This window comes from Pleuronectes platessa, chromosome 2, assembly GCF_947347685.1.
Source record: "Pleuronectes platessa chromosome 2, fPlePla1.1, whole genome shotgun sequence".
NCBI lineage: Eukaryota > Metazoa > Chordata > Actinopteri > Pleuronectiformes > Pleuronectidae > Pleuronectes > Pleuronectes platessa.
In genome coordinates, this window is record NC_070627.1 from 24,358,036 (window position 1) to 24,378,044 (window position 20,009).

A 20,009-nucleotide genomic window follows, 5' to 3' on the forward strand; every position below is an offset into this window, starting at 1 on the left:
CTGTTCCTTTTAATGGCCAGAATTTCCTGAACATGTGCCTTCCAAACCAGGAAAAATGTCCCTGATGGTCTAGTGGCTAGGATTCTGCGTTTTCACCGCCGCGGCCCGGGTTTGATTCCCGGTCAGGGAGCTGTTCTATTGAAAACTCTCAATATGTGCAAGATTTATGTTCATAGGAGAGCATCATATTGAGAATGAATCAGACAGAGATTGTTACACATTCCATATCAGTTCCGTTAAATAGGCTGGGGTTAAGTCAAGCTGTGAAGGGCTGATGATTGCTATAAGTCATAGACCTACCCTGCTATTGTATGAGAAATTAGGTCCACAGAAGTTGCGGTGTCGATGGCTTGTGAGCTGAATGGGGAGAGACATTACAGTGCATTTTAGCTTGATGAAAGTCCATGTCTTAAACAGGCTCCTCTTTTACATGTTGTTATATCAGGTCAACAAAGATGGCCTCTTTCACTCCCTGCTTCAAACAATCTCTCTTCTCGTTAGTACTTCTTTAACTCATTAGATGATGGTACTTCAACTCCTGTACATTTTAAAGCCGTGTGAATCCTGACCAGGTACCTTTCGAACATGTCCCTGATGGTCTAGTGGCTAGGATTCGGCGCTCTCACCGCCGCGGCCCGGGTTCGATTCCCGGTCAGGGAACTAAACTATTGAAAACTGTCAATTGGAACCAGATTTGTGGACATAGGAGAGTATCATGTTGAGAATCAATCAGACGGAGGATGTTACACAATCCAAATCAGTTCAGTTAAATTTGCTGGTCCTGAGTCAAGCTGTGAATGGCTGATGGTACTTCTTTGAGTAATGAGATTGTGCTCCTTCATTTCCTCTTCCTTTTAATGGCCAGAATTCCCTGAACGTGTGCCTTCCAAACCAGGAAAAATGTCCCTGATGGTCTAGTGGCTAGGATTCGGCGTTTTCACCGCCGCGGCCCGGGTTCGATTCCCGGTCAGGGAACTGTTCTATTGAAAACTGTCAATTGGAACCAGATTTGTGTACATAGGAGAGTATCATGTTGAGAATCAATCAGACGGAGGATGTTACACAATCCAAATCAGTTCAGTTAAATATGCTGGTCCTGAGTCAAGCTGTGAATGGCTGATGGTACTTCTTTGAGTCATGAGATTGTGCTCCTTCATTTCCTGTTCCTTTTAATGGCCAGAATTCCCTGAACATGTGCCTTCCAAACCAGGAAAAATGTCCCTGATGGTCTAGTGGCTAGGATTCGGCGTTTTCACCGCCGCGGCCCGGGTTCGATTCCCGGTCAGGGAACTGTTCTATTGAAAACTCTCAATATGTGCAAGATTTATGTTCATAGGAGAGCATCATATTGAGAATGAATCAGACAGAGATTGTTACACATTCCATATCAGTTCTGTTAAATAGGCTGGGATTAAGTCAAGTTGTGAAGGGCTGATGATTGCTATAAGTCATAGACCTACCCTGCTATTGTATGAGAAATTAGGTCCACAGAAGTTGAGGTGTCGATGGCTTGTGAGCTGAATGGGGAGAGAACATTACAGTGCATTTTAGCTTGATGAAAGTCCATGTCTTAAACAGGCTCCTCTTTTACATGTTGTTATATCAGGTCAACAAAGATGGCCTCTTTCACTCCCTGCTTCAAACAATCTCTCTTCTCGTTAGTACTTCTTTAACTCATTAGATGATGGTACTTCAACTCCTGTACATTTTAAAGCCGTGTGAATCCTGACCGGGTACATTTCGAACATGTCCCTGATGGTCTAGTGGCTAGGATTCGGCGCTCTCACCGCCGCGGCCCGGGTTCGATTCCCGGTCAGGGAACTAAACTATTGAAAACTGTCAATTGGAACCAGATTTGTGTACATAGGAGAGTATCATGTTGAGAATCAATCAGACGGAGGATATTACACAATCCAAATCAGTTCAGTTAAATATGCTGGTCCTGAGTCAAGCTGTGAATGGCTGATGGTACTTCTTTGAGTCATGAGATTGTGCTCCTTCATTTCCTGTTCCTTTTAATGGCCAGAATTTCCTGAACATGTGCCTTCCAAACCAGGAAAAATGTCCCTGATGGTCTAGTGGCTAGGATTCTGCGTTTTCACCGCCGCGGCCCGGGTTTGATTCCCGGTCAGGGAGCTGTTCTATTGAAAACTCTCAATATGTGCAAGATTTATGTTCATAGGAGAGCATCATATTGAGAATGAATCAGACAGAGATTGTTACACATTCCATATCAGTTCCGTTAAATAGGCTGGGGTTAAGTCAAGCTGTGAAGGGCTGATGATTGCTATAAGTCATAGACCTACCCTGCTATTGTATGAGAAATTAGGTCCACAGAAGTTGCGGTGTCGATGGCTTGTGAGCTGAATGGGGAGAGACATTACAGTGCATTTTAGCTTGATGAAAGTCCATGTCTTAAACAGGCTCCTCTTTTACATGTTGTTATATCAGGTCAACAAAGATGGCCTCTTTCACTCCCTGCTTCAAACAATCTCTCTTCTCGTTAGTACTTCTTTAACTCATTAGATGATGGTACTTCAACTCCTGTACATTTTAAAGCCGTGTGAATCCTGACCAGGTACCTTTCGAACATGTCCCTGATGGTCTAGTGGCTAGGATTCGGCGCTCTCACCGCCGAGGCCCGGGTTCGATTCCCGGTCAGGGAACTAAACTATTGAAAACTGTCAATTGGAACCAGATTTGTGGACATAGGAGAGTATCATGTTGAGAATCAATCAGACGGAGGATGTTACACAATCCAAATCAGTTCAGTTAAATTTGCTGGTCCTGAGTCAAGCTGTGAATGGCTGATGGTACTTCTTTGAGTCATGAGATTGTGCTCCTTCATTTCCTCTTCCTTTTAATGGCCAGAATTCCCTGAACGTGTGCCTTCCAAACCAGGAAAAATGTCCCTGATGGTCTAGTGGCTAGGATTCGGCGTTTTCACCGCCGCGGCCCGGGTTCGATTCCCGGTCAGGGAACTGTTCTATTGAAAACTGTCAATTGGAACCAGATTTGTGTACATAGGAGAGTATCATGTTGAGAATCAATCAGACGGAGGATGTTACACAATCCAAATCAGTTCAGTTAAATATGCTGGTCCTGAGTCAAGCTGTGAATGGCTGATGGTACTTCTTTGAGTCATGAGATTGTGCTCCTTCATTTCCTGTTCCTTTTAATGGCCAGAATTTCCTGAACATGTGCCTTCCAAACCAGGAAAAATGTCCCTGATGGTCTAGTGGCTAGGATTCGGCGTTTTCACCGCCGTGGCCCGGGTTCGATTCCCGGTCAGGGAACTGTTCTATTGAAAACTCTCAATATGTGCAAGATTTATGTTCATATGAGAGCATCATATTGAGAATGAATCAGACAGAGATTGTTACACATTCCATATCAGTTCTGTTAAATAGGCTGGGGTTAAGTCAAGCTGTGAAGGGCTGATGATTGCTATAAGTCATAGACCTACCCTGCTATTGTATGAGAAATTAGGTCCACAGAAGTTGCGGTGTCGATGGCTTGTGAGCTGAATGGGGAGAGAACATTACAGTGCATTTTAGCTTGATGAAAGTCCATGTCTTAAACAGGCTCCTCTTTTACATGTTGTTATATCAGGTCAACAAAGATGGCCTCTTTCACTCCCTGCTTCAAACAATCTCTCTTCTCGTTAGTACTTCTTTAACTCATTAGATGATGGTACTTCAACTCCTGTACATTTTAAAGCCGTGTGAATCCTGACCAGGTACCTTTCGAATATGTCCCTGATGGTCTAGTGGCTAGGATTCGGCGCTCTCACAGCCGCGGCCCAGGTTCGATTCCCGGTCAGGGAACTAAACTATTGAAAACTGTCATTTGGAACCAGATTTGTGTACATAGGAGAGTATCATGTTGAGAATCAATCAGACGGAGGATGTTACACAATCCAAATCAGTTCAGTTAAATATGCTGGTCCTGAGTCAAGCTGTGAATGGCTGATGGTACTTCTTTGAGTCATGAGATTGTGCTCCTTCATTTCCTGTTCCTTTTAATGGCCAGAATTCCCTGAACATGTGCCTTCCAAACCAGGAAAAATGTCCCTGATGGTCTAGTGGCTAGGATTCGGCGTTTTCACCGCCGCGGCCCGGGTTCGATTCCCGGTCAGGGAACTGTTCTATTGAAAACTCTCAATATGTGCAAGATTTATGTTCATAGGAGAGCATCATATTGAGAATGAATCAGACAGAGATTGTTACACATTCCATATCAGTTCTGTTAAATAGGCTGGGATTAAGTCAAGTTGTGAAGGGCTGATGATTGCTATAAGTCATAGACCTACCCTGCTATTGTATGAGAAATTAGGTCCACAGAAGTTGAGGTGTCGATGGCTTGTGAGCTGAATGGGGAGAGAACATTACAGTGCATTTTAGCTTGATGAAAGTCCATGTCTTAAACAGGCTCCTCTTTTACATGTTGTTATATCAGGTCAACAAAGATGGCCTCTTTCACTCCCTGCTTCAAACAATCTCTCTTCTCCTTAGTACTTCTTTAACTCATTAGATGATGGTACTTCAACTCCTGTACATTTTAAAGCCGTGTGAATCCTGACCAGGTACCTTTCGAACATGTCCCTGGTGGTCTAGTGGCTAGGATTCGGCGCTCTCACCGCCGCGGCCTGGGTACGATTCCCGGTCAGGGAACTAAACTATTGAAAACTGTCAATTGGAACCAGATTTGTGTACATAGCAGAGTATCATGTTGAGAATCAATCAGACGGAGGATGTTACACAATCCAAATCAGTTCAGTTAAATATGCTGGTCCTGAGTCAAGCTGTGAATGGCTGATGGTACTTCTTTGAGTCATGAGATTGTGCTCCTTCATTTCCTGTTCCTTTTAATGGCCAGAATTTCCTGAACATGTGCCTTCCAAACCAGGAAAAATGTCCCTGATGGTCTTGTGGCTAGGATTCAGCGTTTTCACCGCCGCGGCCCGGGTTTGATTCCCAGTCAGGGAGCTGTTCTATTGAAAACTCTCAATATGTTTAAGATTTATGTTCATAGGAGAGCATCATATTGAGAATGAATCAGACAGAGATTGTTACACATTCCATATCAGTTCCGTTAAATAGGCTGGGGTTAAGTCAAGCTGTGAAGGGCTGATGATTGCTATAAGTCATAGACCTACCCTGCTATTGTATGAGAAATTAGCTCCACAGAAGTTGCGGTGTCGATGGCTTGTGAGCTGAATGGGGAGAGAACATTACAGTGCATTTTAGCTTGATGAAAGTCCATGTCTTAAACAGGCTCCTCTTTTACATGTTGTTATATCAGGTCAACAAAGATGGCCTCTTTCACTCCCTGCTTCAAACAATCTCTCTTCTCGTCAGTACTTCTTTAACTCATTAGATGATGGTACTTCAACTCCTGTACATTTTAAAGCCCTGTGAATCCTGACCAGGTACCTTACTACATGTCCCTGGTGGTCTAGTGGCTAGGATTCGGCGCTCTCACCGCCGCGGCCTGGGTACGATTCCCGGTCAGGGAACTAAACTATTGAAAACTGTCAATTGGAACCAGATTTGTGTACATTGCAGAGTATCATGTTGAGAATCAATCAGACGGAGGATGTTACACAATCCAAATCAGTTCAGTTAAATATGCTGGTCCTGAGTCAAGCTGTGAATGGCTGATGGTACTTCTTTGAGTCATGAGATTGTGCTCCTTCATTTCCTGTTCCTTTTAATGGCCAGAATTTCCTGAACATGTGCCTTCCAAACCAGGAAAAATGTCCCTGATGGTCTAGTGGCTAGGATTCGGCGTTTTCACCGCCGTGGCCCGGGTTCGATTCCCGGTCAGGGAACTGTTCTATTGAAAACTCTCAATATGTGCAAGATTTATGTTCATAGGAGAGCATCATATTGAGAATGAATCAGACAGAGATTGTTACACATTCCATATCAGTTCTGTTAAATAGGCTGGGATTAAGTCAAGTTGTGAAGGGCTGATGATTGCTATAAGTCATAGACCTACCCTGCTATTGTATGAGAAATTAGGTCCACAGAAGTTGAGGTGTCGATGGCTTGTGAGCTGAATGGGGAGAGAACATTACAGTGCATTTTAGCTTGATGAAAGTCCATGTCTTAAACAGGCTCCTCTTTTACATGTTGTTATATCAGGTCAACAAAGATGGCCTCTTTCACTCCCTGCTTCAAACAATCTCTCTTCTCCTTAGTACTTCTTTAACTCATTAGATGATGGTACTTCAACTCCTGTACATTTTAAAGCCGTGTGAATCCTGACCAGGTACCTTTCGAACATGTCCCTGGTGGTCTAGTGGCTAGGATTCGGCGCTCTCACCGCCGCGGCCTGGGTACGATTCCCGGTCAGGGAACTAAACTATTGAAAACTGTCAATTGGAACCAGATTTGTGTACATAGCAGAGTATCATGTTGAGAATCAATCAGACGGAGGATGTTACACAATCCAAATCAGTTCAGTTAAATATGCTGGTCCTGAGTCAAGCTGTGAATGGCTGATGGTACTTCTTTGAGTCATGAGATTGTGCTCCTTCATTTCCTGTTCCTTTTAATGGCCAGAATTTCCTGAACATGTGCCTTCCAAACCAGGAAAAATGTCCCTGATGGTCTTGTGGCTAGGATTCAGCGTTTTCACCGCCGCGGCCCGGGTTTGATTCCCAGTCAGGGAGCTGTTCTATTGAAAACTCTCAATATGTTTAAGATTTATGTTCATAGGAGAGCATCATATTGAGAATGAATCAGACAGAGATTGTTACACATTCCATATCAGTTCCGTTAAATAGGCTGGGGTTAAGTCAAGCTGTGAAGGGCTGATGATTGCTATAAGTCATAGACCTACCCTGCTATTGTATGAGAAATTAGCTCCACAGAAGTTGCGGTGTCGATGGCTTGTGAGCTGAATGGGGAGAGTACATTACAGTGCATTTTAGCTTGATGAAAGTCCATGTCTTAAACAGGCTCCTCTTTTACATGTTGTTATATCAGGTCAACAAAGATGGCCTCTTTCACTCCCTGCTTCAAACAATCTCTCTTCTCGTCAGTACTTCTTTAACTCATTAGATGATGGTACTTCAACTCCTGTACATTTTAAAGCCCTGTGAATCCTGACCAGGTACCTTACTACATGTCCCTGGTGGTCTAGTGGCTAGGATTCGGCGCTCTCACCGCCGCGGCCTGGGTACGATTCCCGGTCAGGGAACTAAACTATTGAAAACTGTCAATTGGAACCAGATTTGTGTACATTGCAGAGTATCATGTTGAGAATCAATCAGACGGAGGATGTTACACAATCCAAATCAGTTCAGTTAAATATGCTGGTCCTGAGTCAAGCTGTGAATGGCTGATGGTACTTCTTTGAGTCATGAGATTGTGCTCCTTCATTTCCTGTTCGTTTTAATGGCCAGAATTTCCTGAACTTGTGCCTTCCAAACCAGGATAAATGTCCCTGATGGTCTAGTCGCTAGGATTCGGCGTTTTCACCGCCTCGGCCCGGGTTCGATTTCCGGTCTGGGAACTGTTCTATTGAAAACTCTAAATATGTGCCAGATTTATGTCCATAGGAGAGCATCATATTGAGAATGAATCAGACAGAGATTGTTACACATTCTATATCAGTTCCATCAAATAGGCTTGCCTTAAGTCACGCTGTGAAGGGCTGATGATTGCTATAAGTCATAGACCTACCCTGCTATTGTATGAGAAATTAGGTCCACAGAAGTTGCGGTGTCGATGGCTTGTGAGCTGAATGGGGAGAGAACATTACAGTGCATTTTAGCTTGATGAAAGTCCATGTCTTAAACAGGCTCCTCTTTTACATGTTGTTATATCAGGTCAACAAAGATGGCCTCTTTCACTCCCTGCTTCAAACAATCTCTCTTCTCCTTAGTACTTCTTTAACTCATTAGATGATGGTACTTCAACTCCTGTACATTTTAAAGCCCTGTGAATCCTGACCAGGTACCTTTCGAACATGTCCCTGGTGGTCTAGTGGCTAGGATTCGGCGCTCTCACCGCCGCGGCCTGGGTACGATTCCCGGTCAGGGAACTAAACTATTGAAAACTGTCAATTGGAACCAGATTTGTGTACATTGCAGAGTATCATGTTGAGAATCAATCAGACGGAGGATGTTACACAATCCAAATCAGTTCAGTTAAATATGCTGTTCCTGAGTCAAGCTGTGAATGGCTGATGGTACTTCTTTGAGTCATGAGATTGTGCTCCTTCATTTCCTGTTCCTTTTAATGGCCAGAATTTCCTGAACTTGTGCCTTCCAAACCAGGATAAATGTCCCTGATGGTCTAGTCGCTAGGATTCGGCGTTTTCACCGCCGCGGCCCGGGTTTGATTCCCAGTCAGGGAGCTGTTCTATTGAAAACTCTCAATATGTGCAAGATTTATGTTCATAGGAGAGCATCATATTGAGAATGAATCAGACAGAGATTGTTACACATTCCATATCAGTTCTGTTAAATAGGCTGGGATTAAGTCAAGCTGTGAAGGGCTGATGATTGCTATAAGTCATAGACCTACCCTGCTATTGTATGAGAAATTAGGTTCACAGAAGTTGAGGTGTCGATGGCTTGTGAGCTGAATGGGGAGAGAACATTACAGTGCATTTTAGCTTGATGAAAGTCCATGTCTTAAACAGGCTCCTCTTTTACATGTTGTTATATCAGGTCAACAAAGATGGCCTCTTTCACTCCCTGCTTCAAACAATCTCTCTTCTCCTTAGTACTTCTTTAACTCATTAGATGATGGTACTTCAACTCCTGTACATTTTAAAGCCGTGTGAATCCTGACCAGGTACCTTTCGAACATGTCCCTGATGGTCTAGTCGCTAGGATTCGGCGTTTTCACCGCCGCGGCCAGGGTTCGATTCCCGGTCTGGGAACTGTTCTATTGAAAACTCTAAATATGTGCCAGATTTATGTCCATAGGAGAGCATCATATTGAGAATGAATCAGACAGAGATTGTTACACATTCTATAGCAGTTCCATCAAATAGGCTTGCCTTAAGTCACGCTGTGAAGGGCTGATGATTGCTATAAGTCATAGACCTACCCTGCTATTGTATGAGAAGTTGCGGTGTCGATGGCTTGTGAGCTGAATGGGGAGAGAACATTACAGTGCATTTTAGCTTGATGAAAGTCCATGTCTTAAACAGGCTCCTCTTTTACATGTTGTTATATCAGGTCAACAAAGATGGCCTCTTTCACTCCCTGCTTCAAACAATCTCTCTTCTCGTTAGTACTTCTTTAACTCATTAGATGATGGTACTTCAACTCCTGTACATTTTAAAGCCGTGTGAATCCTGACCAGGTACCTTTCTTTTTTTTTTTTTTTTATATTTTTTTTATTTACATTTTCCATTTAAAGAAAAAACAGACATAACAAAAACAACAACAATAATAACACCCCGGCTCAGACATGTAAAATGAAATTGAAAAAGAAAAACAGCTGTGACTTTTGTAAGCACACATACACAGAGATGAGTGCATAGACAAATATACAGTAAGGCTACCAGTTACTTGTCATCTGTCCTGGTTTCGTCCAGGTAGGCAAGGAAGTGGCCCCAAATGGCCAAAAATTTTCCAATTGAATTAGTCCTTGTGAACCTGAGTCTTTCCATTTGTATGGTTGATGCCATGTCAGCCAACCACATCCGAAAGCAAGGGGGAGACATCGACTTCCACTCCAGTAAGATTAGCCGTTTTCCAACAATCATCCCCAGCATCAGAGACTGCTGCATTGCTGCAGGTAGGCACGCTGTAGTCTGTGAGCAGCCAAAGACTGCAAGTTCAGCCTCCGGTTGGAAGAGTCTCTTATAGGCCTTGGAGAACCAGTCAAATATTTTGTTCCAGAATTCAGTCAACAAGGGACAGAGCCAGAAGGCGTGAGACAGTGTGCCCTCCAACCCCCTACACCTGTCGCACAGCGGTGAGACAGAGGGAGCGATCCTGTGCAGTTTGACTTTGCAGTAATGAAGACGGTGAACAACTTTGAACTGAATCAGCTGATGTCTGCTGCTACCAGGTACCTTTCTAACATGTCCCTGATGGTCTAGTGGCTAGGATTCGGCGCTCTCACCGCCGCGGCCCGGGTTCGATTCCCGGTCAGGGAACTAAACTATTGAAAACTGTCAATTGGAACAAGATTTGTGTACATTGCAGAGTATCATGTTGAGAATCAATCAGACGGAGGATGTTACACAATCCAAATCAGTTCAGTTAAATATGCTGGTCCTGAGTCAAGCTGTGAATGGCTGATGGTACTTCTTTGAGTCATGAGATTGTGCTCCTTCATTTCCTGTTCCTTTTAATGGCCAGAATTTCCTGAACATGTGCCTTCCAAACCAGGAAAAATGTCCCTGATGGTCTAGTGGCTAGGATTCGGCGTTTTCACCGCCGCGGCCCGGGTTCGATTTCCGGTCTGGGAACTGTTCTATTGAAAACTCTAAATATGTGCCAGATTTATGTCCATAGGAGAGCATCATATTGAGAATGAATCAGACAGAGATTGTTACACATTCTATATCAGTTCCATCAAATAGGCTTGCCTTAAGTCACGCTGTGAAGGGCTGATGATTGCTATAAGTCATAGACCTACCCTGCTATTGTATGAGAAATTAGGTCCACAGAAGTTGCGGTGTCGATGGCTTGTGAGCTGAATGGGGAGAGAACATTACAGTGCATTTTAGCTTGATGAAAGTCCATGTCTTAAACAGGCTCCTCTTTTACATGTTGTTATATCAGGTCAACAAAGATGGCCTCTTTCACTCCCTGCTTCAAACAATCTCTCTTCTCGTTAGTACTTCTTTAACTCATTAGATGATGGTACTTCAACTCCTGTACATTTTAAAGCCGTGTGAATCCTGACCGGGTACATTTCGAACATGTCCCTGATGGTCTAGTGGCTAGGATTCGGCGCTCTCACCGCCGCGGCCCGGGTTCGATTCCCGGTCAGGGAACTAAACTATTGAAAACTGTCAATTGGAACCAGATTTGTGTACATAGGAGAGTATCATGTTGAGAATCAATCAGACGGAGGATATTACACAATCCAAATCAGTTCAGTTAAATATGCTGGTCCTGAGTCAAGCTGTGAATGGCTGATGGTACTTCTTTGAGTCATGAGATTGTGCTCCTTCATTTCCTGTTCCTTTTAATGGCCAGAATTTCCTGAACATGTGCCTTCCAAACCAGGAAAAATGTCCCTGATGGTCTAGTGGCTAGGATTCTGCGTTTTCACCGCCGCGGCCCGGGTTTGATTCCCGGTCAGGGAGCTGTTCTATTGAAAACTCTCAATATGTGCAAGATTTATGTTCATAGGAGAGCATCATATTGAGAATGAATCAGACAGAGATTGTTACACATTCCATATCAGTTCCGTTAAATAGGCTGGGGTTAAGTCAAGCTGTGAAGGGCTGATGATTGCTATAAGTCATAGACCTACCCTGCTATTGTATGAGAAATTAGGTCCACAGAAGTTGCGGTGTCGATGGCTTGTGAGCTGAATGGGGAGAGACATTACAGTGCATTTTAGCTTGATGAAAGTCCATGTCTTAAACAGGCTCCTCTTTTACATGTTGTTATATCAGGTCAACAAAGATGGCCTCTTTCACTCCCTGCTTCAAACAATCTCTCTTCTCGTTAGTACTTCTTTAACTCATTAGATGATGGTACTTCAACTCCTGTACATTTTAAAGCCGTGTGAATCCTGACCAGGTACCTTTCGAACATGTCCCTGATGGTCTAGTGGCTAGGATTCGGCGCTCTCACCGCCGCGGCCCGGGTTCGATTCCCGGTCAGGGAACTAAACTATTGAAAACTGTCAATTGGAACCAGATTTGTGGACATAGGAGAGTATCATGTTGAGAATCAATCAGACGGAGGATGTTACACAATCCAAATCAGTTCAGTTAAATATGCTGGTCCTGAGTCAAGCTGTGAATGGCTGATGGTACTTCTTTGAGTCATGAGATTGTGCTCCTTCATTTCCTGTTCCTTTTAATGGCCAGAATTTCCTGAACATGTGCCTTCCAAACCAGGAAAAATGTCCCTGATGGTCTAGTGGCTAGGATTCGGCGTTTTCACCGCCGCGGCCCGGGTTCGATTCCCGGTCAGGGAACTGTTCTATTGAAAACTCTCAATATGTGCAAGATTTATGTTCATAGGAGAGCATCATATTGAGAATGAATCAGACAGAGATTGTTACACATTCCATATCAGTTCCGTTAAATAGGCTGGGGTTAAGTCAAGCTGTGAAGGGCTGATGATTGCTATAAGTCATAGACCTACCCTGCTATTGTATGAGAAATTAGGTCCACAGAAGTTGCGGTGTCGATGGCTTGTGAGCTGAATGGGGAGAGAACATTACAGTGCATTTTAGCTTGATGAAAGTCCATGTCTTAAACAGGCTCCTCTTTTACATGTTGTTATATCAGGTCAACAAAGATGGCCTCTTTCACTCCCTGCTTCAAACAATCTCTCTTCTCGTTAGTACTTCTTTAACTCATTAGATGATGGTACTTCAACTCCTGTACATTTTAAAGCCGTGTGAATCCTGACCAGGTACCTTTCGAATATGTCCCTGATGGTCTAGTGGCTAGGATTCGGCGCTCTCACAGCCGCGGCCCAGGTTCGATTCCCGGTCAGGGAACTAAACTATTGAAAACTGTCATTTGGAACCAGATTTGTGTACATAGGAGAGTATCATGTTGAGAATCAATCAGACGGAGGATGTTACACAATCCAAATCAGTTCAGTTAAATATGCTGGTCCTGAGTCAAGCTGTGAATGGCTGATGGTACTTCTTTGAGTTATAGATTGTGCTCCTTCATTTCCTGTTCGTTTTAATGGCCAGAATTTCCTGAACTTGTGCCTTCCAAACCAGGATAAATGTCCCTGATGGTCTAGTCGCTAGGATTCGGCGTTTTCACCGCCTCGGCCCGGGTTCGATTTCCGGTCTGGGAACTGTTCTATTGAAAACTCTAAATATGTGCCAGATTTATGTCCATAGGAGAGCATCATATTGAGAATGAATCAGACAGAGATTGTTACACATTCTATATCAGTTCCATCAAATAGGCTTGCCTTAAGTCACGCTGTGAAGGGCTGATGATTGCTATAAGTCATAGACCTACCCTGCTATTGTATGAGAAATTAGGTTCACAGAAGTTGAGGTGTCGATGGCTTGTGAGCTGAATGGGGAGAGAACATTACAGTGCATTTTAGCTTGATGAAAGTCCATGTCTTAAACAGGCTCCTCTTTTACATGTTGTTATATCAGGTCAACAAAGATGGCCTCTTTCACTCCCTGCTTCAAACAATCTCTCTTCTCCTTAGTACTTCTTTAACTCATTAGATGATGGTACTTCAACTCCTGTACATTTTAAAGCCGTGTGAATCCTGACCAGGTACCTTTCGAACATGTCCCTGATGGTCTAGTCGCTAGGATTCGGCGTTTTCACCGCCGCGGCCAGGGTTCGATTCCCGGTCTGGGAACTGTTCTATTGAAAACTCTAAATATGTGCCAGATTTATGTCCATAGGAGAGCATCATATTGAGAATGAATCAGACAGAGATTGTTACACATTCTATAGCAGTTCCATCAAATAGGCTTGCCTTAAGTCACGCTGTGAAGGGCTGATGATTGCTATAAGTCATAGACCTACCCTGCTATTGTATGAGAAGTTGCGGTGTCGATGGCTTGTGAGCTGAATGGGGAGAGAACATTACAGTGCATTTTAGCTTGATGAAAGTCCATGTCTTAAACAGGCTCCTCTTTTACATGTTGTTATATCAGGTCAACAAAGATGGCCTCTTTCACTCCCTGCTTCAAACAATCTCTCTTCTCGTTAGTACTTCTTTAACTCATTAGATGATGGTACTTCAACTCCTGTACATTTTAAAGCCGTGTGAATCCTGACCAGGTACCTTTCTTTTTTTCTTTTTTTTTATATTTTTTTTATTTACATTTTCCATTTAAAGAAAAAACAGACATAACAAAAACAACAACAATAATAACACCCCGGCTCAGACATGTAAAATGAAATTGAAAAAGAAAAACAGCTGTGACTTTTGTAAGCACACATACACAGAGATGAGTGCATAGACAAATATACAGTAAGGCTACCAGTTACTTGTCATCTGTCCTGGTTTCGTCCAGGTAGGCAAGGAAGTGGCCCCAAATGGCCAAAAATTTTCCAATTGAATTAGTCCTTGTGAACCTGAGTCTTTCCATTTGTATGGTTGATGCCATGTCAGCCAACCACATCCGAAAGCAAGGGGGAGACATCGACTTCCACTCCAGTAAGATTAGCCGTTTTCCAACAATCATCCCCAGCATCAGAGACTGCTGCATTGCTGCAGGTAGGCACGCTGTAGTCTGTGAGCAGCCAAAGACTGCAAGTTCAGCCTCCGGTTGGAAGAGTCTCTTATAGGCCTTGGAGAACCAGTCAAATATCTTGTTCCAGAATTCAGTCAACAAGGGACAGAGCCAGAAGGCGTGAGACAGTGTGCCCTCCAACCCCCTACACCTGTCGCACAGCGGTGAGACAGAGGGAGCGATCCTGTGCAGTTTGACTTTGCAGTAATGAAGACGGTGAACAACTTTGAACTGAATCAGCTGATGTCTGCTGCTACCAGGTACCTTTCTAACATGTCCCTGATGGTCTAGTGGCTAGGATTCGGCGCTCTCACCGCCGCGGCCCGGGTTCGATTCCCGGTCAGGGAACTAAACTATTGAAAACTGTCAATTGGAACAAGATTTGTGTACATTGCAGAGTATCATGTTGAGAATCAATCAGACGGAGGATGTTACACAATCCAAATCAGTTCAGTTAAATATGCTGGTCCTGAGTCAAGCTGTGAATGGCTGATGGTACTTCTTTGAGTCATGAGATTGTGCTCCTTCATTTCCTGTTCCTTTTAATGGCCAGAATTTCCTGAACATGTGCCTTCCAAACCAGGAAAAATGTCCCTGATGGTCTAGTGGCTAGGATTCGGCGTTTTCACCGCCGCGGCCCGGGTTCGATTTCCGGTCTGGGAACTGTTCTATTGAAAACTCTAAATATGTGCCAGATTTATGTCCATAGGAGAGCATCATATTGAGAATGAATCAGACAGAGATTGTTACACATTCTATATCAGTTCCATCAAATAGGCTTGCCTTAAGTCACGCTGTGAAGGGCTGATGATTGCTATAAGTCATAGACCTACCCTGCTATTGTATGAGAAATTAGGTCCACAGAAGTTGCGGTGTCGATGGCTTGTGAGCTGAATGGGGAGAGAACATTACAGTGCATTTTAGCTTGATGAAAGTCCATGTCTTAAACAGGCTCCTCTTTTACATGTTGTTATATCAGGTCAACAAAGATGGCCTCTTTCACTCCCTGCTTCAAACAATCTCTCTTCTCGTTAGTACTTCTTTAACTCATTAGATGATGGTACTTCAACTCCTGTACATTTTAAAGCCGTGTGAATCCTGACCGGGTACATTTCGAACATGTCCCTGATGGTCTAGTGGCTAGGATTCGGCGCTCTCACCGCCGCGGCCCGGGTTCGATTCCCGGTCAGGGAACTAAACTATTGAAAACTGTCAATTGGAACCAGATTTGTGTACATAGGAGAGTATCATGTTGAGAATCAATCAGACGGAGGATATTACACAATCCAAATCAGTTCAGTTAAATATGCTGGTCCTGAGTCAAGCTGTGAATGGCTGATGGTACTTCTTTGAGTCATGAGATTGTGCTCCTTCATTTCCTGTTCCTTTTAATGGCCAGAATTTCCTGAACATGTGCCTTCCAAACCAGGAAAAATGTCCCTGATGGTCTAGTGGCTAGGATTCTGCGTTTTCACCGCCGCGGCCCGGGTTTGATTCCCGGTCAGGGAGCTGTTCTATTGAAAACTCTCAATATGTGCAAGATTTATGTTCATAGGAGAGCATCATATTGAGAATGAATCAGACAGAGATTGTTACACATTCCATATCAGTTCCGTTAAATAGGCTGGGGTTAAGTCAAGCTGTGAAGGGCTGATGATTGCTATAAGTCATAGACCTACCCTGCTATTGTATGAGAAATTAGGTCCACAGAAGTTGCGGTGTCGATGGCTTGTGAGCTGAATGGGGAGAGACATTACAGTGCATTTTAGCTTGATGAAAGTCCATGTCTTAAACAGGCTCCTCTTTTACATGTTGTTATATCAGGTCAACAAAGATGGCCTCTTTCACTCCCTGCTTCAAACAATCTCTCTTCTCGTTAGTACTTCTTTAACTCATTAGATGATGGTACTTCAACTCCTGTACATTTTAAAGCCGTGTGAATCCTGACCAGGTACCTTTCGAACATGTCCCTGATGGTCTAGTGGCTAGGATTCGGCGCTCTCACCGCCGCGGCCCGGGTTCGATTCCCGGTCAGGGAACTAAACTATTGAAAACTGTCAATTGGAACCAGATTTGTGGACATAGGAGAGTATCATGTTGAGAATCAATCAGACGGAGGATGTTACACAATCCAAATCAGTTCAGTTAAATATGCTGGTCCTGAGTCAAGCTGTGAATGGCTGATGGTACTTCTTTGAGTCATGAGATTGTGCTCCTTCATTTCCTGTTCCTTTTAATGGCCAGAATTTCCTGAACATGTGCCTTCCAAACCAGGAAAAATGTCCCTGATGGTCTAGTGGCTAGGATTCGGCGTTTTCACCGCCGCGGCCCGGGTTCGATTCCCGGTCAGGGAACTGTTCTATTGAAAACTCTCAATATGTGCAAGATTTATGTTCATAGGAGAGCATCATATTGAGAATGAATCAGACAGAGATTGTTACACATTCCATATCAGTTCCGTTAAATAGGCTGGGGTTAAGTCAAGCTGTGAAGGGCTGATGATTGCTATAAGTCATAGACCTACCCTGCTATTGTATGAGAAATTAGGTCCACAGAAGTTGCGGTGTCGATGGCTTGTGAGCTGAATGGGGAGAGAACATTACAGTGCATTTTAGCTTGATGAAAGTCCATGTCTTAAACAGGCTCCTCTTTTACATGTTGTTATATCAGGTCAACAAAGATGGCCTCTTTCACTCCCTGCTTCAAACAATCTCTCTTCTCGTTAGTACTTCTTTAACTCATTAGATGATGGTACTTCAACTCCTGTACATTTTAAAGCCGTGTGAATCCTGACCAGGTACCTTTCGAATATGTCCCTGATGGTCTAGTGGCTAGGATTCGGCGCTCTCACAGCCGCGGCCCAGGTTCGATTCCCGGTCAGGGAACTAAACTATTGAAAACTGTCATTTGGAACCAGATTTGTGTACATAGGAGAGTATCATGTTGAGAATCAATCAGACGGAGGATGTTACACAATCCAAATCAGTTCAGTTAAATATGCTGGTCCTGAGTCAAGCTGTGAATGGCTGATGGTACTTCTTTGAGTCATGAGATTGTGCTCCTTCATTTCCTGTTCGTTTTAATGGCCAGAATTTCCTGAACTTGTGCCTTCCAAACCAGGATAAATGTCCCTGATGGTCTAGTCGCTAGGATTCGGCGTTTTCACCGCCTCGGCCCGGGTTCGATTTCCGGTCTGGGAACTGTTCTATTGAAAACTCTAAATATGTGCCAGATTTATGTCCATAGGAGAGCATCATATTGAGAATGAATCAGACAGAGATTGTTACACATTCTATATCAGTTCCATCAAATAGGCTTGCCTTAAGTCACGCTGTGAAGGGCTGATGATTGCTATAAGTCATAGACCTACCCTGCTATTGTATGAGAAATTAGGTTCACAGAAGTTGAGGTGTCGATGGCTTGTGAGCTGAATGGGGAGAGAACATTACAGTGCATTTTAGCTTGATGAAAGTCCATGTCTTAAACAGGCTCCTCTTTTACATGTTGTTATATCAGGTCAACAAAGATGGCCTCTTTCACTCCCTGCTTCAAACAATCTCTCTTCTCCTTAGTACTTCTTTAACTCATTAGATGATGGTACTTCAACTCCTGTACATTTTAAAGCCGTGTGAATCCTGACCAGGTACCTTTCGAACATGTCCCTGATGGTCTAGTCGCTAGGATTCGGCGTTTTCACCGCCGCGGCCAGGGTTCGATTCCCGGTCTGGGAACTGTTCTATTGAAAACTCTAAATATGTGCCAGATTTATGTCCATAGGAGAGCATCATATTGAGAATGAATCAGACAGAGATTGTTACACATTCTATAGCAGTTCCATCAAATAGGCTTGCCTTAAGTCACGCTGTGAAGGGCTGATGATTGCTATAAGTCATAGACCTACCCTGCTATTGTATGAGAAGTTGCGGTGTCGATGGCTTGTGAGCTGAATGGGGAGAGAACATTACAGTGCATTTTAGCTTGATGAAAGTCCATGTCTTAAACAGGCTCCTCTTTTACATGTTGTTATATCAGGTCAACAAAGATGGCCTCTTTCACTCCCTGCTTCAAACAATCTCTCTTCTCGTTAGTACTTCTTTAACTCATTAGATGATGGTACTTCAACTCCTGTACATTTTAAAGCCGTGTGAATCCTGACCAGGTACCTTTCTTTTTTTCTTTTTTTTTATATTTTTTTTATTTACATTTTCCATTTAAAGAAAAAACAGACATAACAAAAACAACAACAATAATAACACCCCGGCTCAGACATGTAAAATGAAATTGAAAAAGAAAAACAGCTGTGACTTTTGTAAGCACACATACACAGAGATGAGTGCATAGACAAATATACAGTAAGGCTACCAGTTACTTGTCATCTGTCCTGGTTTCGTCCAGGTAGGCAAGGAAGTGGCCCCAAATGGCCAAAAATTTTCCAATTGAATTAGTCCTTGTGAACCTGAGTCTTTCCATTTGTATGGTTGATGCCATGTCAGCCAACCACATCCGAAAGCAAGGGGGAGACATCGACTTCCACTCCAGTAAGATTAGCCGTTTTGCAACAATCATCCCCAGCATCAGAGACTGCTGCATTGCTGCAGGTAGGCACGCTGTAGTCTGTGAGCAGCCAAAGACTGCAAGTTCAGCCTCCGGTTGGAAGAGTCTCTTATAGGCCTTGGAGAACCAGTCAAATATCTTGTTCCAGAATTCAGTCAACAAGGGACAGAGCCAGAAGGCGTGAGACAGTGTGCCCTCCGACCCCCTACACCTGTCGCACAGCGGTGAGACAGAGGGAGCGATCCTGTGCAGTTTGACTTTGCAGTAATGAAGACGGTGAACAACTTTGAACTGAATCAGCTGATGTCTGCTGCTACCAGGTACCTTTCTAACATGTCCCTGATGGTCTAGTGGCTAGGATTCGGCGCTCTCACCGCCGCGGCCCGGGTTCGATTCCCGGTCAGGGAACTAAACTATTGAAAACTGTCAATTGGAACAAGATTTGTGTACAGTGCAGAGTATCATGTTGAGAATCAATCAGACGGAGGATGTTACACAATCCAAATCAGTTCAGTTAAATATGCTGGTCCTGAGTCAAGCTGTGAATGGCTGATGGTACTTCTTTGAGTCATGAGATTGTGCTCCTTCATTTCCTGTTCCTTTTAATGGCCAGAATTTCCTGAACATGTGCCTTCCAAACCAGGAAAAATGTCCCTGATGGTCTAGTGGCTAGGATTCGGCGTTTTCACCGCCGCGGCCCGGGTTCGATTTCCGGTCTGGGAACTGTTCTATTGAAAACTCTAAATATGTGCCAGATTTATGTCCATAGGAGAGCATCATATTGAGAATGAATCAGACAGAGATTGTTACACATTCTATATCAGTTCCATCAAATAGGCTTGCCTTAAGTCACGCTGTGAAGGGCTGATGATTGCTATAAGTCATAGACCTACCCTGCTATTGTATGAGAAATTAGGTCCACAGAAGTTGCGGTGTCGATGGCTTGTGAGCTGAATGGGGAGAGAACATTACAGTGCATTTTAGCTTGATGAAAGTCCATGTCTTAAACAGGCTCCTCTTTTACATGTTGTTATATCAGGTCAACAAAGATGGCCTCTT

General features: G+C 43.6%; 30 non-coding genes across 30 annotated transcripts; all 30 read left to right on the plus strand.

Annotated features, from left to right (window-relative positions):
• The first annotated feature begins 58 nt into the window (after positions 1 to 58).
• On the plus strand, positions 59 to 130 carry trnae-uuc (transfer RNA glutamic acid (anticodon UUC)). The gene has a single exon. It is a non-coding gene; the product is annotated as a tRNA-Glu (tRNA).
• A 458-nt stretch (positions 131 to 588) lies between these two features.
• Positions 589 to 660, plus strand: trnae-cuc (transfer RNA glutamic acid (anticodon CUC)). The gene has a single exon. It is a non-coding gene; the product is annotated as a tRNA-Glu (tRNA).
• Positions 661 to 903: 243 nt separating this feature from the next.
• trnae-uuc (transfer RNA glutamic acid (anticodon UUC)) lies at positions 904 to 975 on the plus strand. The gene has a single exon. It is a non-coding gene; the product is annotated as a tRNA-Glu (tRNA).
• Positions 976 to 1,218: 243 nt separating this feature from the next.
• On the plus strand, positions 1,219 to 1,290 carry trnae-uuc (transfer RNA glutamic acid (anticodon UUC)). Its single transcript has one exon. It is a non-coding gene; the product is annotated as a tRNA-Glu (tRNA).
• A 459-nt stretch (positions 1,291 to 1,749) lies between these two features.
• trnae-cuc (transfer RNA glutamic acid (anticodon CUC)) lies at positions 1,750 to 1,821 on the plus strand. Its single transcript has one exon. It is a non-coding gene; the product is annotated as a tRNA-Glu (tRNA).
• A 243-nt stretch (positions 1,822 to 2,064) lies between these two features.
• Positions 2,065 to 2,136, plus strand: trnae-uuc (transfer RNA glutamic acid (anticodon UUC)). Its single transcript has one exon. It is a non-coding gene; the product is annotated as a tRNA-Glu (tRNA).
• A 458-nt stretch (positions 2,137 to 2,594) lies between these two features.
• On the plus strand, positions 2,595 to 2,666 carry trnae-cuc (transfer RNA glutamic acid (anticodon CUC)). Its single transcript has one exon. It is a non-coding gene; the product is annotated as a tRNA-Glu (tRNA).
• A 243-nt stretch (positions 2,667 to 2,909) lies between these two features.
• trnae-uuc (transfer RNA glutamic acid (anticodon UUC)) lies at positions 2,910 to 2,981 on the plus strand. The gene has a single exon. It is a non-coding gene; the product is annotated as a tRNA-Glu (tRNA).
• Positions 2,982 to 3,224: 243 nt separating this feature from the next.
• On the plus strand, positions 3,225 to 3,296 carry trnae-uuc (transfer RNA glutamic acid (anticodon UUC)). Its single transcript has one exon. It is a non-coding gene; the product is annotated as a tRNA-Glu (tRNA).
• A 774-nt stretch (positions 3,297 to 4,070) lies between these two features.
• trnae-uuc (transfer RNA glutamic acid (anticodon UUC)) lies at positions 4,071 to 4,142 on the plus strand. The gene has a single exon. It is a non-coding gene; the product is annotated as a tRNA-Glu (tRNA).
• Positions 4,143 to 4,601: 459 nt separating this feature from the next.
• trnae-cuc (transfer RNA glutamic acid (anticodon CUC)) lies at positions 4,602 to 4,673 on the plus strand. Its single transcript has one exon. It is a non-coding gene; the product is annotated as a tRNA-Glu (tRNA).
• A 773-nt stretch (positions 4,674 to 5,446) lies between these two features.
• On the plus strand, positions 5,447 to 5,518 carry trnae-cuc (transfer RNA glutamic acid (anticodon CUC)). Its single transcript has one exon. It is a non-coding gene; the product is annotated as a tRNA-Glu (tRNA).
• A 243-nt stretch (positions 5,519 to 5,761) lies between these two features.
• Positions 5,762 to 5,833, plus strand: trnae-uuc (transfer RNA glutamic acid (anticodon UUC)). Its single transcript has one exon. It is a non-coding gene; the product is annotated as a tRNA-Glu (tRNA).
• A 459-nt stretch (positions 5,834 to 6,292) lies between these two features.
• trnae-cuc (transfer RNA glutamic acid (anticodon CUC)) lies at positions 6,293 to 6,364 on the plus strand. Its single transcript has one exon. It is a non-coding gene; the product is annotated as a tRNA-Glu (tRNA).
• A 773-nt stretch (positions 6,365 to 7,137) lies between these two features.
• Positions 7,138 to 7,209, plus strand: trnae-cuc (transfer RNA glutamic acid (anticodon CUC)). Its single transcript has one exon. It is a non-coding gene; the product is annotated as a tRNA-Glu (tRNA).
• A 774-nt stretch (positions 7,210 to 7,983) lies between these two features.
• trnae-cuc (transfer RNA glutamic acid (anticodon CUC)) lies at positions 7,984 to 8,055 on the plus strand. Its single transcript has one exon. It is a non-coding gene; the product is annotated as a tRNA-Glu (tRNA).
• Positions 8,056 to 10,059: 2,004 nt separating this feature from the next.
• trnae-cuc (transfer RNA glutamic acid (anticodon CUC)) lies at positions 10,060 to 10,131 on the plus strand. The gene has a single exon. It is a non-coding gene; the product is annotated as a tRNA-Glu (tRNA).
• Positions 10,132 to 10,374: 243 nt separating this feature from the next.
• Positions 10,375 to 10,446, plus strand: trnae-uuc (transfer RNA glutamic acid (anticodon UUC)). The gene has a single exon. It is a non-coding gene; the product is annotated as a tRNA-Glu (tRNA).
• A 459-nt stretch (positions 10,447 to 10,905) lies between these two features.
• On the plus strand, positions 10,906 to 10,977 carry trnae-cuc (transfer RNA glutamic acid (anticodon CUC)). Its single transcript has one exon. It is a non-coding gene; the product is annotated as a tRNA-Glu (tRNA).
• Positions 10,978 to 11,220: 243 nt separating this feature from the next.
• trnae-uuc (transfer RNA glutamic acid (anticodon UUC)) lies at positions 11,221 to 11,292 on the plus strand. Its single transcript has one exon. It is a non-coding gene; the product is annotated as a tRNA-Glu (tRNA).
• Positions 11,293 to 11,750: 458 nt separating this feature from the next.
• trnae-cuc (transfer RNA glutamic acid (anticodon CUC)) lies at positions 11,751 to 11,822 on the plus strand. Its single transcript has one exon. It is a non-coding gene; the product is annotated as a tRNA-Glu (tRNA).
• A 243-nt stretch (positions 11,823 to 12,065) lies between these two features.
• On the plus strand, positions 12,066 to 12,137 carry trnae-uuc (transfer RNA glutamic acid (anticodon UUC)). Its single transcript has one exon. It is a non-coding gene; the product is annotated as a tRNA-Glu (tRNA).
• Positions 12,138 to 14,672: 2,535 nt separating this feature from the next.
• On the plus strand, positions 14,673 to 14,744 carry trnae-cuc (transfer RNA glutamic acid (anticodon CUC)). The gene has a single exon. It is a non-coding gene; the product is annotated as a tRNA-Glu (tRNA).
• A 243-nt stretch (positions 14,745 to 14,987) lies between these two features.
• Positions 14,988 to 15,059, plus strand: trnae-uuc (transfer RNA glutamic acid (anticodon UUC)). The gene has a single exon. It is a non-coding gene; the product is annotated as a tRNA-Glu (tRNA).
• A 459-nt stretch (positions 15,060 to 15,518) lies between these two features.
• On the plus strand, positions 15,519 to 15,590 carry trnae-cuc (transfer RNA glutamic acid (anticodon CUC)). Its single transcript has one exon. It is a non-coding gene; the product is annotated as a tRNA-Glu (tRNA).
• A 243-nt stretch (positions 15,591 to 15,833) lies between these two features.
• On the plus strand, positions 15,834 to 15,905 carry trnae-uuc (transfer RNA glutamic acid (anticodon UUC)). The gene has a single exon. It is a non-coding gene; the product is annotated as a tRNA-Glu (tRNA).
• A 458-nt stretch (positions 15,906 to 16,363) lies between these two features.
• Positions 16,364 to 16,435, plus strand: trnae-cuc (transfer RNA glutamic acid (anticodon CUC)). The gene has a single exon. It is a non-coding gene; the product is annotated as a tRNA-Glu (tRNA).
• Positions 16,436 to 16,678: 243 nt separating this feature from the next.
• trnae-uuc (transfer RNA glutamic acid (anticodon UUC)) lies at positions 16,679 to 16,750 on the plus strand. The gene has a single exon. It is a non-coding gene; the product is annotated as a tRNA-Glu (tRNA).
• Positions 16,751 to 19,286: 2,536 nt separating this feature from the next.
• On the plus strand, positions 19,287 to 19,358 carry trnae-cuc (transfer RNA glutamic acid (anticodon CUC)). Its single transcript has one exon. It is a non-coding gene; the product is annotated as a tRNA-Glu (tRNA).
• Positions 19,359 to 19,601: 243 nt separating this feature from the next.
• On the plus strand, positions 19,602 to 19,673 carry trnae-uuc (transfer RNA glutamic acid (anticodon UUC)). Its single transcript has one exon. It is a non-coding gene; the product is annotated as a tRNA-Glu (tRNA).
• Positions 19,674 to 20,009: the final 336 nt, after the last annotated feature.